Source organism: Arvicanthis niloticus, chromosome 24 (genome assembly GCF_011762505.2).
Source record: "Arvicanthis niloticus isolate mArvNil1 chromosome 24, mArvNil1.pat.X, whole genome shotgun sequence".
Taxonomy (NCBI): Eukaryota; Metazoa; Chordata; class Mammalia; order Rodentia; family Muridae; genus Arvicanthis; species Arvicanthis niloticus.
This window is the reverse complement of record NC_133432.1, coordinates 12,797,234-12,822,378: the sequence shown is the minus strand read 5'-3', so window position 1 is coordinate 12,822,378 and position 25,145 is coordinate 12,797,234. Positions and strand designations below refer to the sequence as shown.

Here is a 25,145-nt window from a genome sequence, read left to right as displayed (position 1 = left end):
CAAGTGGGGGTTGTTGTCACAGAAGAGGTAGGGTGAGTTCAGATGGGTGTGCAGGTGGCCATATTGAGGGTTCTAGGGGCTCTGCTGTACCAGTGAGCTCAGTACCCATCATGTCCCTGTCCTCCCACCCTGAACTGTGACCTCCTCAGAGAGGCCATTGGAGGCTCAGAGAGGTGGTGCCCTTGCCTAAGCTCACACAACTAAGATTCGGACCGCTCAGCTACATGCTTGCCCTGGCTTTGCTTCTCCCAGAGGCCCAGGTCAGGGGGCATCTAACTCTCCTGGTCTGCTTTCCCAGTCGCCAGGCCAACGCACTCCCAAGCCCTGTGGAAGATGCTTCTGTTTCCTCCTCCCGTATTTATCCTTCCCATTGGGTCAGCTGTTAAACACTGGCCGGGAAGCTACAGTATTAAATTCACGTGGCCTTGTTGCCCTGAGAGTCCCTACTTGCTCAGCAGAATATAAACTGACAGGGTGTGTGTGTACTGGGAGAGTGGGGGGAGGAGGAGGAAGGGGAGGAGGGGGAGGAGGGGGAGGAGGGGGAGGAGGGGGAGGAGGTGATGTGATGGAACACATTTCTTTGAACTTGCTTTGGTAAGATTTGGCTCTCAGGAAGGCTCTGATTCAAGGTCAGAGAGCTTAGAAATCAGTGAGAAGGCCAGGGTCACCTCAGGGGGCCCCACTAAGCACACAAAGTAGCCTCTGGGCACCTGTGCCCAGCACCCCACATAGCCTCAGAGCCTTCCTTTGTGTGAGGAGGCAAATATCTAAAGGAGATAGTCTGGCTGGGCCTCCTGTGCCAAGTGCCACCCGAGTCTTTATTTATTCATTCTGTTTCTGTAGTTCAAGGGACACCATCTCTTAACTTGGGAATCAGGAATGGCCTTCCCCAAGCCTTGAGTCCCCAAAGGCCCTGGCCAGCCTGCCCACCCTCCTCAGAGAGGCCTTTTAGTCAAAGGCACAGCCCAGGCCAGGCCCCAGCGGATGCCAGTAATGTATTCACAGTCGCGACATGCAGCCCCCGAGTGTCCTGAACCCCGGCCTCTCGGGATTGGTGAGGCCACGCCATCGACCCAAAGCCCTGGACCGATGCCCTGGTCTAAATCCATCAGGCCCAGCAGCCCCCCTAGTCGTGGGCCACTGAATAATTTACGGTCCCTGGGAGGAGTGGGGAGCAGGTCACTGGAGTTCATGGGTTAATAACAGGTTTGGTTTTCGATGTCAGCAGCTCTCCCGATAACGTATGAAAGAATCCTATTCTGTTGATTAGATTTTGAAATGGATCAATTTTTAATCAACCAAACACCTGACTCACTCAATAAGCCCCGCATTGTGCAGACAGGACGGAGGCTGGCTTTATTTACAGGAGTGTTTGGTTTTTTTTTTTTGGGGGGGGGGCACCTGTACGCAAATGCCCGCTCCACTCCCTCCTCCTGGCAGAAATTGACCGGGTTATCTCTGACCTCAAATGGCAGTGTTTGATTCCTTTTCTGATTAGTTGGGAAATCCATGGGTCTGTTTAAGAGATAAGAATGACAGCTAACAGTTTGATTTAGCCCTCTTGCTTATTGATGGACAGAGCATTTATTTGCCAATGAAGAAATTTTGCTTAATGTAACATTGAAAAGGGAAGAGGGACCAGAACTAGCTCCGGCCCTGGCTGTGCCTGGGGGGTGGAGGGTTGCTGGGTTCCCCGGCGCTACCCTGTGAGGTTCTTAAAATAGCCTCAGTGAACAAATGCACCAAATTATAGACACGATGGTAATGGAGCAGGGTGTGGCACTCTGGGTCATTTTGTTTATTCACTCAACAAACACCGAAACTGGTAACTTCAGACTCCAATAGAGGACAGCGTGGGGGTGGTGGTGGTGGTGATGAGGGGATGGTTCCGGCAGTTCTGGTCCCTGGTCAAGTGGCTGAGGAGGAAATGGTGTTGGGCCAGCCCTGCCTACAGTGTCCTCCGTCCATGAGGGCAGAGGGCCGTTAGTGAAACTTACCACTTCACTGTAGGTGGGGCCTCAGGTCTTCCTGCAAACTCGAGAGCTGGGAGCAGGGGCCACAGAGGATGCATTGGGACTGCACAGCACGCCTTCACAAGCTGGGGTCCTGAGTAGACAAACAAGCAAATTAGAGCAGCGTTTACTATAGAACCTTCTAGAAGAGCTCATCAGAAACTGCAGGTGGGAGTCCCTGAGATGTGTTCTTGGGTAGGCTGCTTTGCTCTTTCTACTGAGGTGTGCGCTGTCATTTGGAGATAGACCTTGGCATGCACCTGGAGACCAGCAGTGGCGTTCAGAGCTGGGTTTAGAGTTGCCATCCCCACGAGGGCTCAAAGGGTATGGTCCCTTGCCTGCCGCTATGATCATTCAGCTGTGCAGGGAGTGGGGGGCAGGGCAGAGGCCGTCCTCCTCCTCACTGTGACTGTGGAAGTCATGAGCTTGGTGGCCCCTGGAGCTTCGGTAGGACTCCTCCCTCCCACGGCCTCTTAGTCCAAGCTTATGGGAGTAAGAGGAACATCACAGTCGTCTCAGGGCCTGAAGGCCCACTGTCCCATCTTCTCACGCGGCCCCTACATTTGTCTGGTAGCCACCTCCAAAAGAATGTTCTTTGCACGCCCATGCACAGGACACTGCTGGGCTGTCCTCACCCCCCTCAGCTCTCAACACGATTAATTGTAGACTCCACACACTTCTTTTGCTGATCGATTCCTCTCATTAAAATGCCAGTTCGGAGAAGGCAGGGGCTTTTGTCTCTTTTGCGTGACTTTGTGTGCCAGGCACCTGCAGTGGCGTTTGGCACCCAGTAGGGACATGGTTAAGTTCGGGGGGGGGGGGTTTACAGAAGGAAGGAGATGAGCTGATGTCATCTCAGCAGCAAGCTCTTTTGCGTTCTTGTTCACGTGACTGCCTGGAGCTCTTTGAGCCATGCGGTTTCCTCCTCCGTCGGATGCTGAGATCTCCCTTAGATGTTGGCAACAGTCGGCCGATCAGGTACTGAGTCTTTCTTGGTCCACCACTGGAGCATGTGATTCTTCAGTACGCAGGGCTGGAGGAGCTGTCGGTACGCATTTCTGTAGGCCGAAGAGCCGGGCTGCGCTGGTGGGGACCTAGAGTCTGTCAAGGGGACCTGACCCAGGCTGCCATGGTAACCAGAGGTCAAGTCCACTCCCCCCAAATTCCCAAGATGAGGGACTCCCCAGACACAGGAGGGGGTGGAGCTGGTTTCTCAAAGTGGGAGCAGTAGGAGGGGCAGGATAGGGTGACATCAGGACCTCATGGTGATCAGGGTGACTGCAGATACCCTGAGGAGCCAACGTGTGGAGGTTACATCGTGTGCAGCTGTGGCCAAGCAAGAGGAGGCTGGCAGAGTTCACAGGCCTCCACCTGCGGGTGACCATGTGTCTGGCCTTTTCCAGAAGCACAAGGCCACCCTTTCTCAGAGTTGAGTGTGCTGGAGCATGGAGCCTCACGGCCGTCCATTCCTGGGAGCCTTTCCCCAGAGGAAAAGCTAGGGTCTGGTGTCTCTGAAAGAAGTAAATGATTCTTGAGTTCAAATACAAGTTCTTGAGTGGCAGATACAAGGTCTAGAAGAAAGGGACTTTCCCTGTGACATTCATCAGATACCTACTGTGTGCACACTGTAGGATCTAGCCCGGTGCTCACGGCACTGTCCTCTGGTAGTAGGACCCAATGTGTGATCACTGATGTACCCTCCACAAGAAGGGTGCAGGGGGTAATATGTTGGGAGCCCTGGGGCTGGCAAGGAAGCTTGGGAAAGAGGCCAGCTCCAAGGTGACCCGCTTGGGATCCAGAGAACTTAGTAGGTGGCTTTGGTGGGGTTCTTGCCACAGAACCCAAGGAGAGCCCTCAGTGGCGTCTGCTTGAGTCCTGGGGGAAGAGAGGTTGGTGTTTGGAAGAGGGAACCTTGGGTCACCAGGGGACAGAAGGGTCTGTATGCCCTTCCTTCCAGAATTCACAACCTGTGGATGTATTGAGAGGTTGCCTGAGAGAACAAACTTTTCCTTTTCTTCCTCCCCCGCCCCCCAGACTTTTTTAAGGCGAACAGGCCAGGGGCTATTACGGAAATAGTAAACAGAGGATGCTCGCAGAAGCTGGTCTGTTTTAATTAGGGCATTAAAGTAGCTTAGCGCTTACACTTTATATTTTTTGCGAACTTGATTGTATAGCATTTTAAATACCTGTGAACGTTTTAAGGACTCTGGGCGATGGATTATTTGCAGTTTCACAGGAAGCTTCTATTTTAAAAGCAGGCCAGGGTGAGGGGCTGAGCAGGCTTCGCTGCGGTGCCTCCTGGGGGGAATGAGTCAGGCTGAGATGTCGACTGATGGCAACGGTGCCCCGGCTCTTACTCAGCCACCCTAGGGTCCCCTCTGCGGAGGGTGCACCCTCCTGGGTACCCAGCCAGGATCCCCACGAGCCCTGGTTGCTCCCAAGGCCTGATGGTCCTTCCTCAATGTGGCTCCTAAATGTTTCTGTCCCTATCTTTCCCAGCCAATATATATCCTCTCCCTCCCCAAGGCCTCGGGCAAGCATCCTGATGCCCTCCTAACTCACCCCTCCATTCTCTAACTCCCATCCCCACCCCCTCCGCATTCTCCGCTTACCCATGATTCCCTGTTCTCAGAGCATCTAGTCATTTTATGAGTTACTGTGTATACGCATTTATGTGTGTATGTGTGCATACGTGAACACATTTGTGTGGAGAGCAGAAAGTCAGGTGTCTTTCTCAATCATTCTCTGCCTTTATCTTTCTTTTTTTCTTTTTTCTTTCTTTCTTTCTTTTTTTTTGTTTTTTTGTTTTTCGACATGGGGTTTCTCTGTGTAGCCCTGGCTGTCCTGGAACTCACTCTGTAGACCAGACTAGCCTCGAACTCAGAAATCCGCCTGCCTCTGCCTCCCAAGTGCTGGGATTAAAGGCGTACACCACCACTTCCCGGCTTTCTGCCTTTTTAAAAACATAATTTATTTAATTTTATCTTATGTGCATCAGTGTGAAGGTGTCCTATCCCCCTGGAACTGGAGCCACAGACAGTTGTGAGCTGCCAGGTGAGTGCTGGGAACTGAACCTGGGTCCTCTGGAATAGCAGCCAGCATTCTTAACCACTGAGCCATCTCTCTAGCCCTGCCCCCTTCTGCTTTTTTTTTTGAACAGCATCTTTTGCTGAACCTGGGGTGTGCCAACTAAGCTGGGGTTCCGGGACCCACTTGTATCCACGCCCCCAGCACTGTGATGTGGGATGAAAGAAACATTGTTACACCTGCTCTCTACACAGTTACTGGGATTGGAGCGCAGGTACCTGTGCTTGAATGGCAGGCACGTTACTGCTATATTGGCTCCTCAGCACCCCCCCTCGTTTGTATTCTCACCCTTCCTAATGCTGTGGCCCTTTCATTCAGTCCTGCATGTTGTGGTGACCCCCAACCACAAGACTATTTTGTTGCTACCTCATAACTGTTATTTTGCCACTGTTAATCATAATGTAAAAATCTGATACATGACCCTTGTGAAGGGGTCGCGACCCACGTGTGAACCGCTGTGTTAGACCCTGCACCGAGCCCAAGGCAAACTTTCCTACCCACCAGAGCTGGAGGGAAGTTGGAATGAAGCAACCACAAACTGTGTGGCCAGGGGGGAACACCACCCTGTGGGTCTGAATGCCCTGGAGACTCCATCCTAATAAAGGCTCCATCCTTAGCCTGAGGCAGTGTTGGGAGGGGGTAGGGCCTTCAACAGGTTGCCTAGTAGGAGGAAGTGAAACCATTGGGCATGCCTGTGGAAAAGCTACCCAGGGCCTTCTCTGCAGAGGGAAGCTGTTTGCAAGGTTTAGAAAACACCAGGAAGCCAGTGACCCAAAAGGGTAAGGAGGGGAAAGCTAAAGAAATACCTTTCTTACTTTTGGTTTGGACATAGCCTGGATTTGTTTGTGCCGCAGGACCTTTGCACATGCCATGGTGGCCTTGCCCCAGCTGATTCCTGAAGTTCTCACTTCCAGAGAGTCCATCCCTAACCCTTTTAGCAGAAACACCCCATATCCATAGTCTGTCTACACCCTTGCTTCCTTCTCCACCGTGTGGCCATCGGGTTGTTTATTTGAAGTCATACTGTGTTGTGAGATGCCGGTTTCTGCTAACTCTTGCAGTTGGGGCTGAGTGGATTTCCCATCGGTGATGGCCACTGGAGAACCTCCTCTGAGCCCCAGTGTTGGCTGGAAGGTGCCTGCGTGTGAGGGCGGGCATCGGGAATGTGGCAGTAGGCTGCAGGAGGCATCCAGCTCGTGCCTCACCCAGCCTGCAGCCAAATTCCAGGCCTTTGAAGCAGCATGTCGGCAGACTGAGGATGGACATGCAGCAATGGCCTTGGTGATTGTCCCCTCCACCAGCTACAGAACCCTGTCATAAAGGATGGACGGGCCTTCCATTCCTGACAGAAACACTGGTGATACGGCAAGCCGTTGTAGACATTTTTAATCCTGGCTGGGGTTTCTACCCCGCCTTTGACCATTTAGTTCCCGGATAAGAGACACACATAGCCTTTATATTTACAATAAGCCTTAAACAGCACAAGAGCTGGGCAGGTATCTACCCTCTATTCTATTAGAATCTACTTTCTTATCAATAACCCTGAATTATCACTTACTACTTATTACGTTCATCTGGGCTGCTCTTAGCTCTGATTGGCCAGCCCTCAGGGCCTTTTTTTTTTTTTTACTCCTAACCCATGGTGGCTTCTCTTGTCTCCTGTACTTCTGCTTCTTCTCCATGTGGTTCTCCTCTGACCCCAAGCCCAGGAAACCTAAACCCCACCTATGTCTCGTCTGCCCAGCTATTGGCGGTTGGCATCTTTACTTATCAATCAGGGTCACAGGTCTACTTGCAGACTCCAGATCTGCCCCTCCCCCATCCCACACTTAGCATTACAGTAGAAGGCAAGCTCAAACCTCAACAGCAAGCTATGTATTCCCTTGGTGCCACAGCTGTCACTCATCTGGCCTGAGAGTAGGGGAGTACCCGAGGGTAGGTCTGAGAGACCTGTTGGTTTCATGGATGGGTGAAGTGCGGGGCCCATTGATGCCAGGGACTCCGTGGCCTGGGGTGCATCCTGTGGGGGAAACGTTCGGATCAAAGGGAGCAAGTTCGGCTGACCTGACGAGTTCTTCCTTTTACTGGCGAGAGCTTAGAACATATTGATTGAAGTGATCAACATTTAGATCTTTCATAGTTAATGAGGAGCTGTCTGATTGATATTGGAAACAGTCACTGCCTGGGGCTTTTAATGAAGCCCACAGAGCGGAGAGAGAAAGACACTTGACATTACAGGTGGAGGGGTGTGGGCACCGGGAGAGCGGGGGTTCTTTTGCAGCCAGTGCCTTGTCTTTGAAGCTTAGAGCCTGGCTCTGCCCCTCCTGGCGGTGTATCCTCTGACCCATCCCTTGCCCTCTGGGATCCTTTGTGTCATCTTCTGTGAAGTGGGAATGGGGGAGGTGGTCTTATTCTTTCTGGGGAGACTTGGTGGCTTGTGAGGGTCAGAAGTGACAGTACATGTGAAGCTTCCGGCATGATGGGAGACACAGCGACATTTCCTCTTGGTACCTGGCCATGAGGTCGGTGCTTTAAAACCCTGAAGTGCTATAGAAATGGCTATCGAATTTTTTCCACCGCTGTGGGTGATAGTGGTGACCTAGACGAGCATACACACTGCCTTCTCCGCCCAGCATATCTTCCTGATCATGGGCTTTGCCATGCACGATCCACTCGGTCACTGGATTCTGTGTTAGCAAAGGCGGTAGGGTATGTGTGTGTGTGTGTGTGTGGGGGGGGTGACACATGGCTTTGACATCTCTTTGCCTAGAGCAGCACTTGACCATAGTAGGAGCTCAGTTTTTTGTTTGTTTGTTTTGATTGAGTGTCAGAACCTGCCTGGAAGGGGATTCCCAAGACCCAAGGGCAGTTTCCCAAAGAATGGAAACTTGAGTTGATACAAACCTGCACAAGAATGTTCCCAGTAGCTTTACGCACAAAATCCAGAGATTGAAAATAAGCCAGCTGGTCTTCCGTGAGCCCCTGGTTAGACCTGTGGCGTTTCCATATGAGCCTGTGGTTGTATTATGGTACGCTCATACGAACTGATGGTTAGACCGTGGTAACTCTACATTAGCCCATGGACTGACTGACTGTGGTATGTCCATGTGAACCTTTGGTTAGACTTTGGTATGCCCATGTGAGCCCATGCTTATATTATGGTATATCCATATGAGCTAGTGGTTAGGCTGTGGTGTACCCACGTACGCTGCTGGCTAGACTATGGTATGCCCAAGTGAGCTTTTGCCTAGAGTCTGGTATGCCCATGTGAGCCCTTGCCTACACAGTGGTGTATCTACATGAGCCTGTGATTAGACCATGGTGCATCTGTGGAAGCCTGTGGTATGTCCACACTGGAATACTCTGATCATTGCCAAGAAAGAGTAAAAAATGTTAGTGAATAACATGGAAGAGAGAGTGAAGAATTATGTGGGGTGAACTAAGCCCCGTAACTGGATGACTCCTTTTCCTGGGGGAGGAGGAAGAGGGACAAGGTCTCAGGTAGCCCAGGCTGGCCTTGAGCTTATTAGGTAGCATAGGATGACCCTGAATTCCTGATTGTCCTGCCTCTACCTCCCAAGTGCTAGAGTCACAGGCTTGGGCCACCAGGCCCCTCAAGGACTCCAGGTGGTAATGTCACCATGTAACAGAGAAGAAAACAGGGTACTTAAGGGGCTTGCCCAAAGACACACAGCCTGTACGTGATGAGAAGGAAATGCAAACCTCCTCCGGCCTGTGACTCGGAATTTCTGCAGGAGGGATCCCTGGCCTTCCAGGCCTGCTTGGTCCTGAGGAAACTGCTGTCCTTGAGTCTTAGCCCTGCCCTCTGCTCTCCTCCTTTCACACGAAGATGTTGCTGTGATTTGTTAGATGTTGTTATACTTGCTTATAGGTGGGGAAACTGTGGCAGGGGGAGGGACATGGTCTCTTGTAGCCCTAGCTCCCTGGGATCAGACACAGGAGCTGTTTAGTTTATCTTGTTCTGATGTGTTCTTATAGTCCCCATGGTGGTACAGTGGCCCAGGATGTAAGCTCTGTAGGTCAACTCCAGCTGGGCTGAGATCTAGTCTGTAGTCACTAGGCTGAGACCTCGGGTGTCTGCTGGCTCTTCTCCACCCCTGCGGCCTCCTTTCTGAGGAGGGACGAATTGGTTAGAGAAGAAAGCGTTGATTGGGCTGTCGAGGTGGCTCACTTAGAGTGCTTGCGTGAGACCTGAGTTTGGATCCCCGGCACTCAGGAATGAAGGGGGACTTGGTAAGGCACAGACTTGTAAAAACCCAATGCTGGGAAGTTGGAGTACTGAGAATCCCAGGGGCTCTTTGGCCACCCAGAGTAGCTGAAGTAGTGAACTCTAGACCAGTAAGAGGTCCTGTCTCAAAGGAAGTGGGTGTCGTTCCTGAAGATGACACCTTAGGTCATGCACACACACACGCCACATACAAACATACATGTACAAATACGTATGTACGTGCACACGCACACATGCATACCCACACACAAAATCAGCATAGTCACCTTGTAAGGTGGCTAGAGTCTACATAGAGAGAATGACCTAGGTGGGGCAGCTGGCCCCGTTTGGCCTTTTTTGCTCAGGTGTGTGTGTGGGGGGAATAGTCACACCTCAGGGTGACAGGAAAGAATCTGACTCAGATGCTCCTTTCCAGGAAGGCCTGGAGCCAACAGCTAGCACCAGGCTAGCCAAGGTCAAGGTCCCGGTGTAAGCAGAAACGCAGCGTGGATATTGAGAGGTGCAGTTGGACCACCTCATCCAATACACAGCGCCCCCCCCCCCCCGTGTTGACTTTTCCCAGCCCTAAGAACCTTCTAGAGAGCCCGATAGTTGCTGCCAGCTTCTGCATGGTCTGTGTAGAAGAGAGCTGCTGGCACATCCTGCAGGCTGGAGCTAGACATAGCCACCATGTGCACCTAAAGCTCCCGAGGTGACAGTCCGCACTGTGCATGCCTTCCACAAGCTCCCCCTGGCTCAGCCACCCTCCCTGGTAACCCTCTCTCAGTTTCAGTCTGCTGTCTCTTTCCACTTGAGAGGAGACAGTCATGGGAGTGGGGCCACCCCAGCCCCGTTTGCCACCTCTGCTTGATTTGTTGTCCCTTCCAAGGTCCTAGATTTGGCCACCACTCTGGTTCTGAGAAGATGTCAGTTTCTGGGGGTCATGCTTCAGTCCAACCTCGGCATCATCAGGAGACATTTCTGGTGAAGGTATCCTCTAAGCTTGGAATTTGGAGTAGCAGATAAAAGGCTGTTGGGGACTCCCCTAAGGGTGACAGGGACAGGGGACTTTGTGGGTATGTCTGGATGCTGTTAGCATCTCTGTAACTGCAGGAACAACTACAGATGAACCATGCGCCATAATGGGGCACTGGCCAGAGGTTACTAGATGGACCTGCTGAGCCTGAGGGTACACCCCCCAAACTCCTTGAATGGTGACAGCTCATGCAACCCTCCCCAGTCTCAACCAGTTACAGATGGCAGTGGACCCTCCCATGAAGGTCCTAAACTTATTGCTGTGGGGTTCATGCCAGGGCTACATGCATCCAAAGGCATCACTGTTGGGACAAGGAATGTGGGACTTAGAAAAGGTTGGCCCTAGTGACAGACACTGGTTTCAGGAACTCACCCTCACCCCCTAGCCATGATTTGTCAAGGATGGGCCAGCAGGACTGATCCAAGCCCTTTACTGATAAAGCCACAGTGGAAACTTCGAAGCTCCTGTAAGGACGGCCGTTACCACCCCTATTTACAGACAAAGTAACAGGCTCAGGCAGGGTGAAGTCCACTGTCCACGACCACCCAGAACCATCACCCGAATTCGAGCACATCGGGATCCATGTCTCCTTTCCTTAGGTGCCTTCATGCCTCAGTTTCCCTATCAGTAAAGTGACCTTTCTTCCAGTAGTCATTAGGTCCCTTTCTCTGCAGCGGAACCACCCGAGCCTCAGGAAGGTGACAAGATCCTTGGCTTGCCACAGCAGGTCTCAGCTTCCTTGTCCCTCCTTCACACCGCGACTTGAGATCTTTACACCAATGGGTACTGCTTGTGGGGTGGTGAGCCTTGGGGTGGGGGTGTGTGTGAGCGTGCGCGTGTGTTTGCAACAAATATTTTATAATAGACAGGCCTCGTCTGCCACTTCTAAAAGTAGTGGGGAAAAAAAATCCACTTTGAGAAAATAAAAATAACACCAGTGCCTAAGATGCTGAAGTCATTAGCTCGGTAGGGGCAGCAAGCAGGTCTTGGGCTAGAAACTTCCGTGACAGATGCTTATACTCTCATAGGGAACAAGTCTCCATGATTAGGTTGTGGGCAAAGCAACCACCTGTGCCCATCTCTCCTAAGCCTCAGAGGGACGCCTCCGGAGAGATGGCCATCTTCCTTACTTTTACCAGTGACCCAAGGATTGACCACTGCCCTGGTGGCAGCCATAGAGCTTATATTTCATGGAAGCCAAACGGTGCCTGGTGAAGTAGGAACTTGGCTGGGCCTTTGTGTCCACCTCAAGTGGCTTGAGAACTTTATTTCCTGTGACTGCCACCCTCAGGAGTGAGCCGGTGTATATCTGCAGGCCCCAGCTGGGAGGGGACTCTATGGAGAAGGGCTTCCTTGGCGGCCTTCCGTTAAATAAGTATAGGCCACCGATGGATTGAGTGGCCTGTAACATCACCATGCCAGCCTTGATCCTCTCTCTCCACGCCACAGAGGAAGGTCGGTACGGAGAGTCATCGGCCCAACAGTGGCCGGATCATCAGGACCCAGAGCTGTGGGGAAAGGGAGAAACAGATGCTGTGGTCCCTGGTGCTGTCACCCACAGCCGTGGAGTCTTGGAGGATCCTGAGGGAGGTGAGGGTTATCCTTTGAGCCAGGAGGGGTGATGGGAACATGCATGCTTTTCCTCCATGCTCTGGTAGCAGTAGGGACTGGCTTCTGCTGTCACCACTTTTTAAAGCATTGACAAATGGTGGGGCCTTGTGGCTTGTGTCTGTTTTGTCTGTGGGATCGGAGCTTCCCATACATTCCCTGGGCTGTGGAGCCCTCCCTAAGTTGTTTCTGTGACCTATGTGGACTCGAGAGCAATGGAGCCCCGTCACCCGCCCCCTGGCAATTCACACAGGCAGCTTTCGTTGGATGCCTGACTCGCACCAGACTTGTGGTATCAAGTCTGGTCAGTGACCAGCTGTGTGTCCTCGGGCAAGTGTCCGGCCCTCTCAGGGGTGTGGTCTTTGAAATGGAGGTAAGGATAAATGGGTTGGCTGTGGCACATCTGTTACATCATTTGTAAATGAGTGTCCTGGGAACTTTCCACTCAGGTTGTCACGAGGGGCAAGTGCGAGGCTCGCGTGGCTGAGAATTCAGGGCTATTCTGTGTGTCCTGGCTATGCTCACCAGACTTGCCATCACCAATGCCGAATGACGGTCTTCACTGTGTGGCATCCCGTGCCCATTCTCTGTGGCCCCAGGAAGCTTGTGGCCTCTGCTTTGTTTGACATAGTCACTACCCTCCCAATATCTTTTTGGCTTTTTTCCCCCCTCAATATAGAGATTCTCTGAATAGCACTGGCTGTCCTGAACCTCACTATGTAGATTAGGCTGGCCTTGAACTCACAGAGATCTGCGTGTCTCAGTCTCCCAAGTGCTGGGTTTAAAAGCATGCACCACCATACCTGCCTCCCTCCCAACAAGTTGAAGCCACAGTTGGGGACACTATGGACCAGTGGACTCAGGGCATGCTTGGTCAGAGCACTGGCCCAATCTGGCCTGGAGAGAGCCAGAGAGGAGGCTAAGAAACAAGGCACTACCCCCCCACCCCCCACCCCTGAGTCACGCTGAATTCTTTCCTGTGGTGCCTGAGATATATCCGGGGCCAGGTTGGAGTGCCCGGGGCAGGTCTGACTCTGAATGTATCGGTTTCTGAGTGAGTACCAGCCCTAAGCTTGTCAGTGCTCAGTAGCACTGGTGAGGAGAACAAGAACTGCCCAGTGTGCAAAGCATTGTTGTCCCGGTACCTGGTTCACCCACTTGTGACTGCTCACAGGGTCCAAGAGAGTCCTTCAGCACTGACCATGAAGGAATGAGGCAAGGCCTCCTTCTGTAGCTTCTAGCCTTGGCTCTGTCTCCCACTATTGTTGTCCTGGGCAACCGTCCCAGTGGCCTCCACGCTTGGGATGATGGAGGCCAGGCCCCGGGCTGGTGCTCTCGATGGGGTAGCTTGAGAATCTAAAAGGCAGGTTCTTGCCCACATGGCATTCCCTTGTGCCTTCCCACACAGAACCCGTCTTGACTTCCATGCTGGAGTCAGAGGAAGGTGCTGTGGGGTCCTCGGCTATTCATGCCACCCAAGCCCCATGAGTAGCTATGTGGTGAGACCCACATTATTCTGGGATGGACCCAGGGGGGGTCTTAGATACCATATCACCACCCACTCCCTCCTGCCTCCTTTCCACGATGCTCCCCAACCCTCCTTCCTCACCTCAGCCTGGGGCGCCAGGGAAGAAAACAGTGATGCTTGGATCTCTCTCTTTTTGGCGTTATTTATTAAAAACAAACTAGTCAAAGAGCCAAGCACTGGGTGCCAGCAGAAACGGGAGCTTAAAAATTGTATTAACCACGGCAGCAAAAACAAACAAACAAACAAACCCAAAACAGTAGGAAAACACACGTCTAGGCTGCGTGGGGTCTGCGAGATAAATAAGACAGGCTGCTGTGACCGGGATAGCGGGGAAGCCCACCCGTCTCATTGCAAGGAGGGGACACCACACTCAGTGGCAGTCAGGGCCAGGACTGGATGCAGTCACAGGAGCCACATGCTGTTGTTCCAAGCACAGGGTTGGTGCTGTTTTACACGCAGGGACTGCACCCGGCACAGGGAACAGTGCAGGATTTTCATCATCTTGTTGGGGTTCAGGTGAGTATGCATTGGGGTCCAGATGAGTGTACCTTGGGGCTGATGGGCCCCCTTTCTTGTGTACTTTGGACTCGGGGTTGAGCATTCAGTCGGTGACCTTTAGGGAGCTGTGCAGTGGCTTAAGCTGCAGCCATGGTGACCTTTTAGCAGAGCGTGTTCACCACAGAGGGCAGGAAGAGCTGGGAGGAGCTCCTGCCGTGGGCCAGGCCTGTATCCAGGGTCCTGAACCTGGAGACTGAGAGTCCTTAGGGCACTGCTGGAGCGTCAGAGAGATAATCTCTGACTCCCACTTGTTTTCTTCAAGGCATGTAGAGGTCTAGCCTGGTAGCCTTCAGCAGAGCAGGTAAAAGCCAAATGCTGTGTCACCTTCCTCCCTTGAGGAAGGTCTCGAGGGCCTTGCGTCTGTCTTTTCTGGTGTTCTCTCTGGCATCTGTGGAAGAGTGACCCTAAGCTCTAGGCTGTGGGTACTCAAATCATTGATTTATCAATCCATCATCTAACTACCTGGGTCTAGCGATCCACTGCAGGCTGCTCACAGCCCTCAGGGCATCCCAGGATCAGACAGACCAAGAACTAGGCAGGTAGAAGAGGCTGACTTAAGCTGGGAGCCAGGAGACACAAGAGCTGTGAGTAAGTGCCTGGCCAGCCCGGAAGTCCAAGGCCAGCTGCCTGCATGGGGAACCAGGCTGCCTGCTGGACACAGGATCCTGGGTCCCCCGGCTGGGGTGCAGAGTGACACGGAGGCTCAGAGGTAGCCAAGTGTGTTTCAGTGGGAGGAGGCAGATGGAGCAATGGCAGAGTCACAGCCCAGAGGATCTGGGGTCTCCCAGGATTGGGGCAAAGCTCCAGCTAAGCTAGCATTTTGGGGTCTTGCCCTTGGGTCCCATCCACATAGGCTACTCTGCCATCAGTGTGATCTCCCTTCTCATCGGAGCCGTTACTGGGTCCAGATTAGGCCCTGCAGAGAGGCATGAGGTAAGATGGTGTGCAGGCAAGGGCTATGTGGAGTGGGTAATGGAGCCCCACTTCAGATCCTGCCCTCACTGTCAAGAGATCTAGCTACTGTGTGTGGTGCTTATTTTGAAAGCAGAGTTGGGGCCACAGGGATCCAACTCGCTGAGATACGACATCGAGGAGAAGTTGGGGTGTCTTTGTAGATCTGGGGCTCCTGAGGGCCTTGATCGCCTTAGCGGGGCCTGCAGGAACAGTGTAGTTTAGACTCAAGTGACTAGTGGGTCCCAGGGCTGGAGGCTGGGACACAGCACTTCTGTGTCCCTTTAACGCCGGGCCCTGCCGGTGGACAGCTCAGGGGGCGAGATGACATCTAGCTGTCTGGAGAGCCTGGGAGGTAATGCCACTGCCTTTAAAATTAGAAGAAAGATGTTTGTTGCGGAGCAGAACCTGCGTCAGCCCGAGTCCTGTGGGAAGGGCCGCTAGCAGCCTTTCGCGTTTATTTTTGCACATTCTTTGCGTGTGCTGAGGCTGCTGGCGGCCCTCGCTCAGCTCATTCTCTCGGTCTCACACTGCCCAGCCCTGCTGTCCCTGGACGTTGGTACATTGGTGGCCCTGGAGAGGACGGAGCTGCCCAGGGTGAGTGTGGGAAGATGTGGGGTGAAAAGGATTCACAACCATGTTCTGGGGTCTGTGTCCTGCCAACTGTGTGCACCATGTGGGGGAATGTGTGGCTCTAAGTCTTTCTCCCTTCTTGTCATGGCTTTGAGAGTCACCAGTGTCTGAGATCAGGTGGGAATCTCTGTCCGTGTGTGTGTGTGTGTGTGTGTGTGTGTGTGTGTGTTCAGGAGTTGTGGCTTCCTGGATCTGTACCTCTCTTCAGGAGGTGGTCATGGGTGTGGCTAATTGTGGGTCTACACTCTGCACCTAGTATGGTCTTGGGGAGACAGGAGTTCATGGCTGCGGGTCCCTGTGGTTGCAGGTGTGTGTGGCAGAGAGTGCACATGTGTGAGCCTACACTTACGCTGTACTGTACAGGGGTGCACATGCATTTGAACATGGCTGCATGCCCAGGGTATGTGGACAGTACACCATGTGGGTGTGCAGTGTGTGAGCGTCCTGCATGCGTGATAGTTCGGGCACATCTGAGCGTGTTTGACACATGTGAGGTGCATGTGTGTGTGCACGTGGCTCTCTCTTGGCTCCTCTCAGAGCGGGGCTGCTGTGGACCTGCCTGGCCCTGGGAAGCTGGTACAGGCTGAGGGAGCAGGCAGGCTGCACCCCAGCTGACCCCAGATCCCCTTCCAAGGCTGTGGCTGGATCTGCTCCACCCGGCCCTGCTGTGAAAGGTTAGATATGCTTGGTGTCCGTGGTATTGTGGGCTTTGTGGCCCCATGGATGACAAGTGCTGCCCTGTCCCCAGGCTTCCCTAGCTCCTTCAAGGAAAGTGTCTCCAACTATCAGGATGGCTCTGTTCTTTAGGATACAGCTTGCCCCCCTTTACTCTTCAGGGAGCCCAGTGGCTATCCAGTTGCTTCTAGCCAGGGAGACCTCTCCCCTGCAGGGATCCATCTACCCTAGGACATGTCACAAACCAGAAGTCAGGCACCTTATAATATACGGTGGACCTAATCTATGTGAAACGTATGTCCAGAGTAGGGCTTCAAATGCTGTGTGTCCTTGAGTATATTGGTTGGCGTCTCTGAATCCCACTGCGGTGGCTGTAAAATGGAGATGGGGGAGCTTTAGGGGTGATGGCTGTTTCTCATTTGTTACCGAGAAGGTCTTTCTTGATCAGTACAGTTCTGTGTGCCAGGTGGCATAGGCTCTGTGTCCTAGCCATGTGTGACCCCAGCCAGGTCATTCTCTCCGTGCCTCAGTTTCCTTACCTGTCGGGTCTCATTATTAACCATGCCTGCTTCTCGCTGACACCGTGAGGGTGTCTTCTCGCTTTATATAAAAGGTTACAGAGCATGCACCATTGTTGTTATTTCTGGAACAGTGGAACACAGATTAAAACATCCCTCCCCCCCCCCCCCCAGCCTGCAAGTGCTTGCGTGCTTCCATTGTTAAACCCCGTGTGGAGGCTGTTGCTCTGAAGCTCTACCCGTGTTGGGTAACATGGCGTGGGGTTGCAGGGTGGGCCACTCTGCCCTCATCTCTTCAATACATTGGCACAGCAGGTACAGACTTGGCTGAAGCCACCCTGGGCAGGAGCATCTGGCAGGGGAACCCTGGCAGCACTCACTCAGTGCTGGTCCAGACAGCTTCAGGCTTGTGGCGGCTGTGGCCGCCCAAACCGGCATGTGTTCTCTGTAGAGCTGACTGACATGTGGCAGACCTCGGTAACAAGGGTGGTGTGGTGTTAGCCAGAGCCTGGCACTGTGCTATGTCCAGAGTTAACTTGCCCTTCAGCCGCTGTGAAGTGTTCAGCAGCACAGCACCACACATGGCCTGGGTGGGTGCTCAGATCTGCAGCGTGCGTGGAAAGTATCCAGGGGTACTCCCCAAAGTGCTTAACCCTGTCTTCCAGGTCACTGTAGAAGTCTGGTTTCTCTAGTTGCTGGATCACCCTTAAGTCAGCTGCTTAATCTCTCTGTCCTCTCTAGTTACTAACATTTTTTTTCCTGTTTAAAAATTGGGTGTGTAATCCGGGTGTGGTTGCTCACACCTTTAATCCTAGCACTTGGGAGGCAGAGGCAGGTGGATTTCTGTAGGCCAGCCTGGTCTACAGAGTGAGTTCCAGGACAGCCAGGGCTATACAGAGAAACCCTGTCTCGAAAAACCAAAAAAAAAAAGAAAAGAAAAAGAAAAGAAAAACCAAAATAATAATGATGATGTGTGTTTGTACAGGCATGTGCACAGCACAGCACATATGTAGAAGTCAGAGGACAACTTGTGGGAGTCAGTTCTCTCCTTCTATCACTCGGGTCCCAGGGATCAAACTCAGGTTGCCAGTCTAAGTGGTAGGCACTTTAGCCGGCTGAGCCATCTTACTGGCTCCACTTTACCCTTTTAACCTGGTGCCTGGCATAGGAAGTGATTTCTAAAAATAAACTGTATTTTTTGAGGAAGTTGTCCTTGCCGGTTTAATGAAGTTATTGAGACAATCTGAAGACTAAGACAGAAGGTCTGTCCTGTCAGAGGGTTTAGTTTATTCTTAGTGGCCACAGATACCTACCTGTTCTGGTGTCCTGCCTCCAGGGGGCGCTCTCTTATCTAAGAGGCTTGTGGGCGGAGCCTCTTCCCTGGGATAGGGCCGACCTTCGCCCTATGACAGACCTATGCATTCCCCTAACAGAAGGCCAGGTTGGGTAGCTGGTGGACAGTCTCCTGAGCATCTACTATGGCCAAGGGAGGTGCTGGGTTCAGACCCAGCCTGACAGCTTTCTTCAACAGGGGTATGATGGGAGGGTGTGTCTTCCCCCTCTTCGACCCTGCAGGCTGCAGGCTATAGGTGCTAGAAACTTCTTTAGGGATGGTCACCAAACTGCAGGTGTGTGATGGCAGGAAATAGAGATGTATATTAGGGACGTCATGAAATACCAAGACCTTCCAGGGGGGTGGGTTAGAGGCAGGGGGTGAGACTCACAGTTAGTCACAGTCAGCAGCAGGGCCTTCATTCATTCCTGGAGGGAGTACTTCTGGGCGCTGTCGGATGCAAGGGGACCTGTGTCAGAGACAGAGAACTGATTCAGTGCATTGAACCCCTATGGGTTTTTCTGGAACTGGGTCCCAGTGAGGGAGACCCACAGCTGCTCTCAGCCATCATAATTCAACTCTGTGTAAGAGGCACTGGGGGTCGGGGGAGCCCACCCACACAGACAAGGGCTGTTACTGGCTGAGGTGACCTGAAACCTCCAGGCTTCAGACATGGCTGTATCTAGCTTCTGGGATGTGGGTGTCTCAGCAGGCAACTCTCTCCCCTGCAGCAGCCTTCGCCGAGCAGCTGCAGTAAATGAACACCGTGGGTGTCCCACTGGAGGGACCCTCTGCCCAGGTGTAAGTGGCTCTGACCACCTCTGCTCACCTTCCCGTCAAGCCCCGCCCAGGCTTCATGGCTGCTGGTGCCTAGTTCTTGCTTGTGGCTGTATCTTTAGCAGTTCGTGGCCACATAAGGCCCTGTTCTATACCTGGCACCTAGTTCCACTGTACCCTGGCTGCACGGTACCCCTGTCACAGAGGCCACACACAGTCTCTGACAGGCCACCGCTTCTCATTTGACCCCAACCCCATGGTTAAAAATGAAGAAAGTACCTAGTGAGTTCCTGTCAATGGCTTGGAGCCTTGGGAAGGCTTAATTTAGAAGCTAGTCTCTAGTGACTCTGGGGATGCTGGGGGGGGGGAGGAGGGAGAGGTCCTAAAGAAAGCTCCGCAAACCCCTTATTTATAGATAGGCCCCCAAAGCACGGACCATTCACACCAGCTTTCCTAAGTTCAAATTCTGTCTCTTTGCCCTTTGAGCTGTGTGATGTGAGACAAGGTTCTTAACCTCTCTGAACCTCTCTTTCCTCATCTGTAATGTTCACGTTTACGTTTAAGGAAGGAACTGAACACAGTGCCTGTGGACTCCCAGCATGGTTGCAGGTTACTCCGATTCCAGTTAACTGGTGAGCCTGTGAGACATCTCAAGGTCAAGGACTGTGAGCGTCAGTGTGCCCTGCCTGCTCAACTGGCCTCCCAGGCTGGTCCTGCTCTAAATCTTGGGTCTCCTGCTAGGGATCTTTGAGACTGTACTGTGCCTTCACCCTTGGAGAATGGCGGCCCTGCAGTAGAGGGGGGCAGTGTAAGCGGGTGCCAGTGCACCAGGTTTGTTCACAGCACTCCGTCCCTCCTAGCCTGGTTGGCATCTTGTGACCTTTCTCCCCTGCCTGTCCTTGGCTGGTCAGCCCAGTGTCTCAGTGCTGTCCCTAAATAGCCTCAGGGCCACACGGAGAGTTCAGGTGCCAAGACGCATGGCCCAACTCTGCTCCCTACTTCCCCCCTCACCCCCGTCTTTCTGTCCAGCACCTCTGGAATATTGGGGGGGGGGGTGATTTAAAGGAAATATTGTCTTAACTACAATAAGGTGAAGTCAGGGGTTCCTGAACGAAGGCTGTGGCCTTGGGGGCCCCTCGCCAGTTCATTTGAATTGATAGGAGATGGGTATTGATTGCTCTTGCTTCCAGGGCTGAGGCGGTGGTGACTCAGCAGAGGGGGATGGTTTGAAATTCGGGACTGGGCTGGGAGGTGGGCAGGAAGCTGCCCCCTTCCCAGCTGGCCAGAGCTGTACAGGAGGGAGGTGGCTTCCTCAAAGCCTCCCCTCACCGAGAGGGAGGACTCTGGAGCCAATAGAAGCCTGCCCTTGTCTCTCCCCCCCGCCCTCACCCCCAGGTAACTGTGTGCCAATGGCTTTGCCTCCCTGTGTGACTCAGTTTCCTAGTAGGCATGGCTGGCATGAGTGCTTACACCCGTGGAGTGTCCTGTGGATGGAGAGTCCCATCTCCTGGTAAATGACAGCCATTCTGACTGCTGCCGAGACTCATCCCACAAACTGTGTCTGTGGTGCTGGGGATGGGGTGGCGGCCTCTCCCATGCTAGGCAAGAGGTCTGCCACCAAGCTTCACCCCACAACCCCAGTTGTGCTTGCCGATGGGCAATACAGTTTATGGGACACCAAAGGAGGGGGCGGGACTCTCGGGGCGATCCTAGAGGGCTTCCTGGAAGAGACCTTTGAATGACTTCCCCTCAGACAACGTGTGACCGAAAGGGGTGGAACAGGAGACATGGTATTGTGTCAGGACTTTATGGACAGATGGGGATGCATAAAAGTCTCAGGAGATACAGGAGGATAATGGCTGTCCACTGGGGACAGGAGAGAGGACAGGAATGGGGACAGTAGGGGTCAGGGAGAAGTAAAAAAGTAACCACATTATGCAGCTCTGTTGGGTCAGCCACCCATGAGAAATGGACAGTGGACAAGCTATGGTGACATCGGGCATCAGCCGTATGCTCCACAGGGTGCTGAGTGACAAGCTGCCGTGCTGTGGAAACCACAGCCCTGTCCCCATTTCACAGTCCCTCTGAATCCCGTCCAAGGCCTGCCCAGACTCCCGCCATCCCACTGCTCTCTGTCCTGTCCTGGCTTGCAGGCCCGTTACCCTGCCCAGGGTACAGCTTCCCAGTCTCTTCTGTGACACCGGGCGCACTGATGCTCCCCAGGGCTCAAACAGGGCATGGCTGTCCTTCTGAAGCTACATTTTGTTGTCCCTTGAGCTGGGCCTCAACCTGAGCAAAGCCAGAAGCCTCCAGGGACACAAGGGCTACTACAGCTCCCCTCGTGTGTGGGCCCAGGGGCAGGAAGGTCAGGGCCTGGCAGGAAGTGTTACTTCTAACTTTTGATCCTGAAGTAAGTGTCAAAAGCATTCGAAGAATATCAAAGTGAGGTGAGACAAGGAATTCCCCAGAGCCCCTGGATGTTTGGGTTCAACCTCACCCCAGAACAAAGGCTGGTTGAGAAGAGCCACCAGGACTCTGAACCATTCATTACTTGTTCAACCCAGCCACCAGGACACCAGTAGCAAGTACTGTTCATTACCAAACTGGGCTCTGCTGACTTGTGTTTCCCTAGTCCAGACTCTGTTTCTGTTCTGTTTAGTTACAACCATGATCTCTCTATATATATTTTTAAAGATATGTTCTGATGTAGCCCAGGCTGGTCCCAAGCTTGCTATGTAGCCAAGGATGGCCTTGGACCTGTGCTCTTCCTGCATCTTCCCAGGTGCATCACCGACACATTTGCTTTACACGGTGCTGGGTGGGCACCTCCTCAACAGGGCCACCTCAACAGGGCCACCTGCCAGCCCCAGTCACCTTTAAAGTAACACAAGTTCTCTAGTCTTGGTCCTTCCAAACCTGGCACTTTGGGTGTCGACCAACCTTTCTGCTCTGCAGGCTGGCTGGCCTCTAACCCTGCCAGCAGGTTGTACATTTTGGGCAGCCATGTTGGAGGAGGGAGGCTGTGTCCCCATCCTCAGGGCAGTCTGTCAGGAGGCGCCACAGAGATGCCCACCATGGATAATGCTGACCTGATGTCAACTGGCTTCTCCCCTAAAGGGTTACTCCTTCTCTGTGGGGGATCAACGAGACTCGATCTGCCACTCATTTTTTTGACCCCACTAATTTTCACATCCAAGACACCCCTTGCCTTGAACGGTGACTGCCATGGGGTGCGCTAACTGGTATTTTTTTCTGAATCTAACATCCCTTTTACGTTGATGTACTGTCTCTCCCCCTCCGGTGGTTTATCTTTGCAATTACTTATTCATGTTTCATGCACTTGAGGCTTCTGATGTTACTATATTTCCCTCCTTCCTGCCCCCAAACTTACCCTTTCTGTCTCCACCCCCTCACACACACCATGCATGTGCCTTTAAGTCCCACATACTTGTGAAGGTCAGGGGTCATTCCTCAAGGGGTGTCCACCTTGGTTTTTAGAGACAGGGTCTCTCATCAGCTTGGAGTTTGCCAGGTAGCCAAGGCTGGCTCACAAGACCCAGCGATCTGCCCACCTCTGCCTCACCAGTGCTGGAGCTATGAGTGATTTTTGACCATGGATGCTTGGGATTAAAACCAGGGTCCTCATGCTTGTATGACTGGCACTTTACCAACTGAGCCATCTCCCCTCTTTCTGCTCCCCGTTCTCTCTGTGTCTCCTACCCTCTCCTTTAAACTTTGAGACAGGATATCATGTAGCCCAGGCTGGATTTAGACTTTCTGTGTCCTAAGTGACTGAGCCCAGACACTGAGGTGACAGGTATGAGACACTATACCCAGCTTTCCAAACCCTTTTTTTTCTCTTCAGTCACTTCATCCCACAGGCGCTCCCTCTACTGGAGGTGACTGAGCAGGACCCCTCAGATCACTTAACATTCTACCCTTGGGGTCTCCTGTGACCCCCTGTCCAGAGGCCTGGGCAGGTGCCTGTTTGACTTGCTGATGCTTTTGGCAAGAACCCCGGCAGTGGCCGCATGGTGGGGCACCAGTATGTGCACCAGATCTGGCTGTCTCTCTCCTGGCACTGAGAGCGAGGTCGGTGGCTTTAACTGTCACCTTGCGCCATTGATGGGTTCCCTGCCTTCTGGTTTTAGTTCCTGGGTCTGCAAACTTGTTCCTGGCTGGCTGGGACATTTCTCTATGGAGAAAGCTGCTCTCCATGCTGATCAGTTCTTTCAGACACAAGATGGACAGGGCAGGTGCTTCCCTCCTCCCTTTCACCTGCCAGTCTTTCACAAACTGACATCTTCCAGAGATTTCCAAAGAAATGTTTGCAAGTGTCACCATCAACCCTCAGATGGAAGTGGGGGTGGGGGGTGGGGATGGGGTGGGGGCAACCACTTCAGGTGTTACTGTCTGCACCCGTGCTCTGTGCTCCGTGCTCCGGTTGTCCTGTCTCTGGCACTTGGGATCTTAGCTTCTTGGCTCCTGGACCCTCTGGGTTTGCAAGTGGCCATGGGACCTTCCTTGATTTCTGGGAGGACACACTGCTCCAGTCTCTATCTGTGTCAGATCTACAGTCACAGTGGACCTAGGTACAGGGTGGGGGTGGGGCAGATGGGAGTTCAGCACTTGGGTGGGTCTTGTCTCTTTCTTCATCCTGGTCCAGGTTGGTGCTCCACTAGGTTCAGCTACGAGTCCTCCCTCTCCTCCTCTGTCATCTTCCCTCAGGACATGCTGATTCATCTCACCCCCCCCCCCCCCGCTTCTGACTTCGGTCTGGCCTTCTGCCCCCCTCCAGGGAAGATCTGGAAGCTCCAGGTGCCCTGAGAGACTGGTCCTTACCTGTGGTCCCTTAGTCATGTGTGACTCTGACTACTGGTCTCTTTCTGATACAATTCAGCCCAAGGGGCTGCTCTCTCTTTCTGCCTATCCATATCTAAGGGTCTTCCTCTCCCCTGGCCAAACCCAGACCAGAAAAAATGACATGTAATATCCCTTCACCGGAGCGACTTAAAAATTAATACGGGCCTCCACGTGCCACCCCGCCTCCACAGGAGCAGCCTGCGCTCCCCGAGTGAGATTAAAACTCACATTTCATTTTTATATGCTGTGCTTAATCCAATAATGATTTTGCGTTGCAAACGGCAATAATATCTCTCAGCATAGTTAATCAGACTAGACTTAATGCTGTCACTATTTATTAACCTTTGTTGAAAAGCAAGAAGTTTCTCTCTAATCTGCGATTGTTGGTCCTGTCAGAGTCTATCAACTGAGAAAACAGTTTTGGCATTCATTAAAACGGTGCAAATCCTGAAATGACAATCGGGGGCTGGGTGGGATCTAGTGCGTGAAATCCTCACCCTGTTCATCGGGATGGCCTAGGAGCTTGGTGGGGGGAGGGGACTTGGGGGGAAGGCATTCGGTGTAGCGGGATACACGTGGTCAGAGGACCGAGTGACCCTGCCCCAGATTCCTCTTGACTAAAAATCCCCTTTTCAGGATTTGGGGGACAGAGGAGGGAGTATAGAAACTCACTTGACCAATGTAATGTCTTTGAGCTCCCCTGGGCCTGGCCCAGGTTCTTGAGCACCCGGCTTTGTCCTGCCCGTTCATCAAGAAGCCGAGCTGTGTGCCTCTCGTCTCCAAAGCCTGGTTGAGTTGGAGTCCACCAAACATTATGGCTGTGGAGATGGCTTAGTCGGTAAAGCAGCTGCCTTCAAAGCACAGAGACTGAAGCTTGAACCCTTGAATGTCTGTAAAAGGCTGGGGGTGGTGCACAGACCGCTCAGTGCCAGCGCCAGGGAGGAAGAGACAGTGGATAGACCTCTGGGGGCTTCTGGCCAGCCCATTCTACTTGGTGAATTCAACCAAGGTTGGTAGCACCTGAGGCTTCGATGCACGGGATCCCAGTTTGCTCAGTGGAGACCTGTGTAAGGACCTTGTGGGGACACCACAGCACCTGGGAGTCGAGTAGGCACAGATGTCTTTAAGAGTGCCTCTCTAGAAAGTTCCTGGGTGATGCAGGTGCTGGGGTCTGGAAGCTCCAAGAACTTAGTGGTTTGAGATTTTATGAACCTTACTGGGACATCACTGCTGGACTAGGATGCATTGTCCAGGGGGTGGGGGGGCCTTGGTGGCTCGAGGCATCTGTTTCCTGCTGGCTCCATTCTAGAGCCACCCTGCCTACTGCACATCTCAGTT

The 25,145-nt window shown here is 52.8% G+C and overlaps 1 protein-coding gene across 13 annotated transcripts in view; it reads left to right on the top strand.

Annotated features, from left to right (window-relative positions):
* The window catches only part of Cux2 (cut like homeobox 2), a 191,166-nt gene that overhangs the window by 29,189 nt on the left and 136,832 nt on the right, over positions 1-25,145 (top strand). Inside the window, exon 1 of one of the 13 annotated variants that reach the window (XM_076922733.1) lies at positions 15,475-15,605. The exons of the other annotated variants lie outside the window; for them this stretch is intronic. The gene's annotated coding sequence lies outside the window, so the exon portion shown is untranslated. Of the gene's footprint in view, positions 1-15,474; positions 15,606-25,145 lie in introns of those variants that run through there. 13 annotated transcript variants of the gene reach the window in all.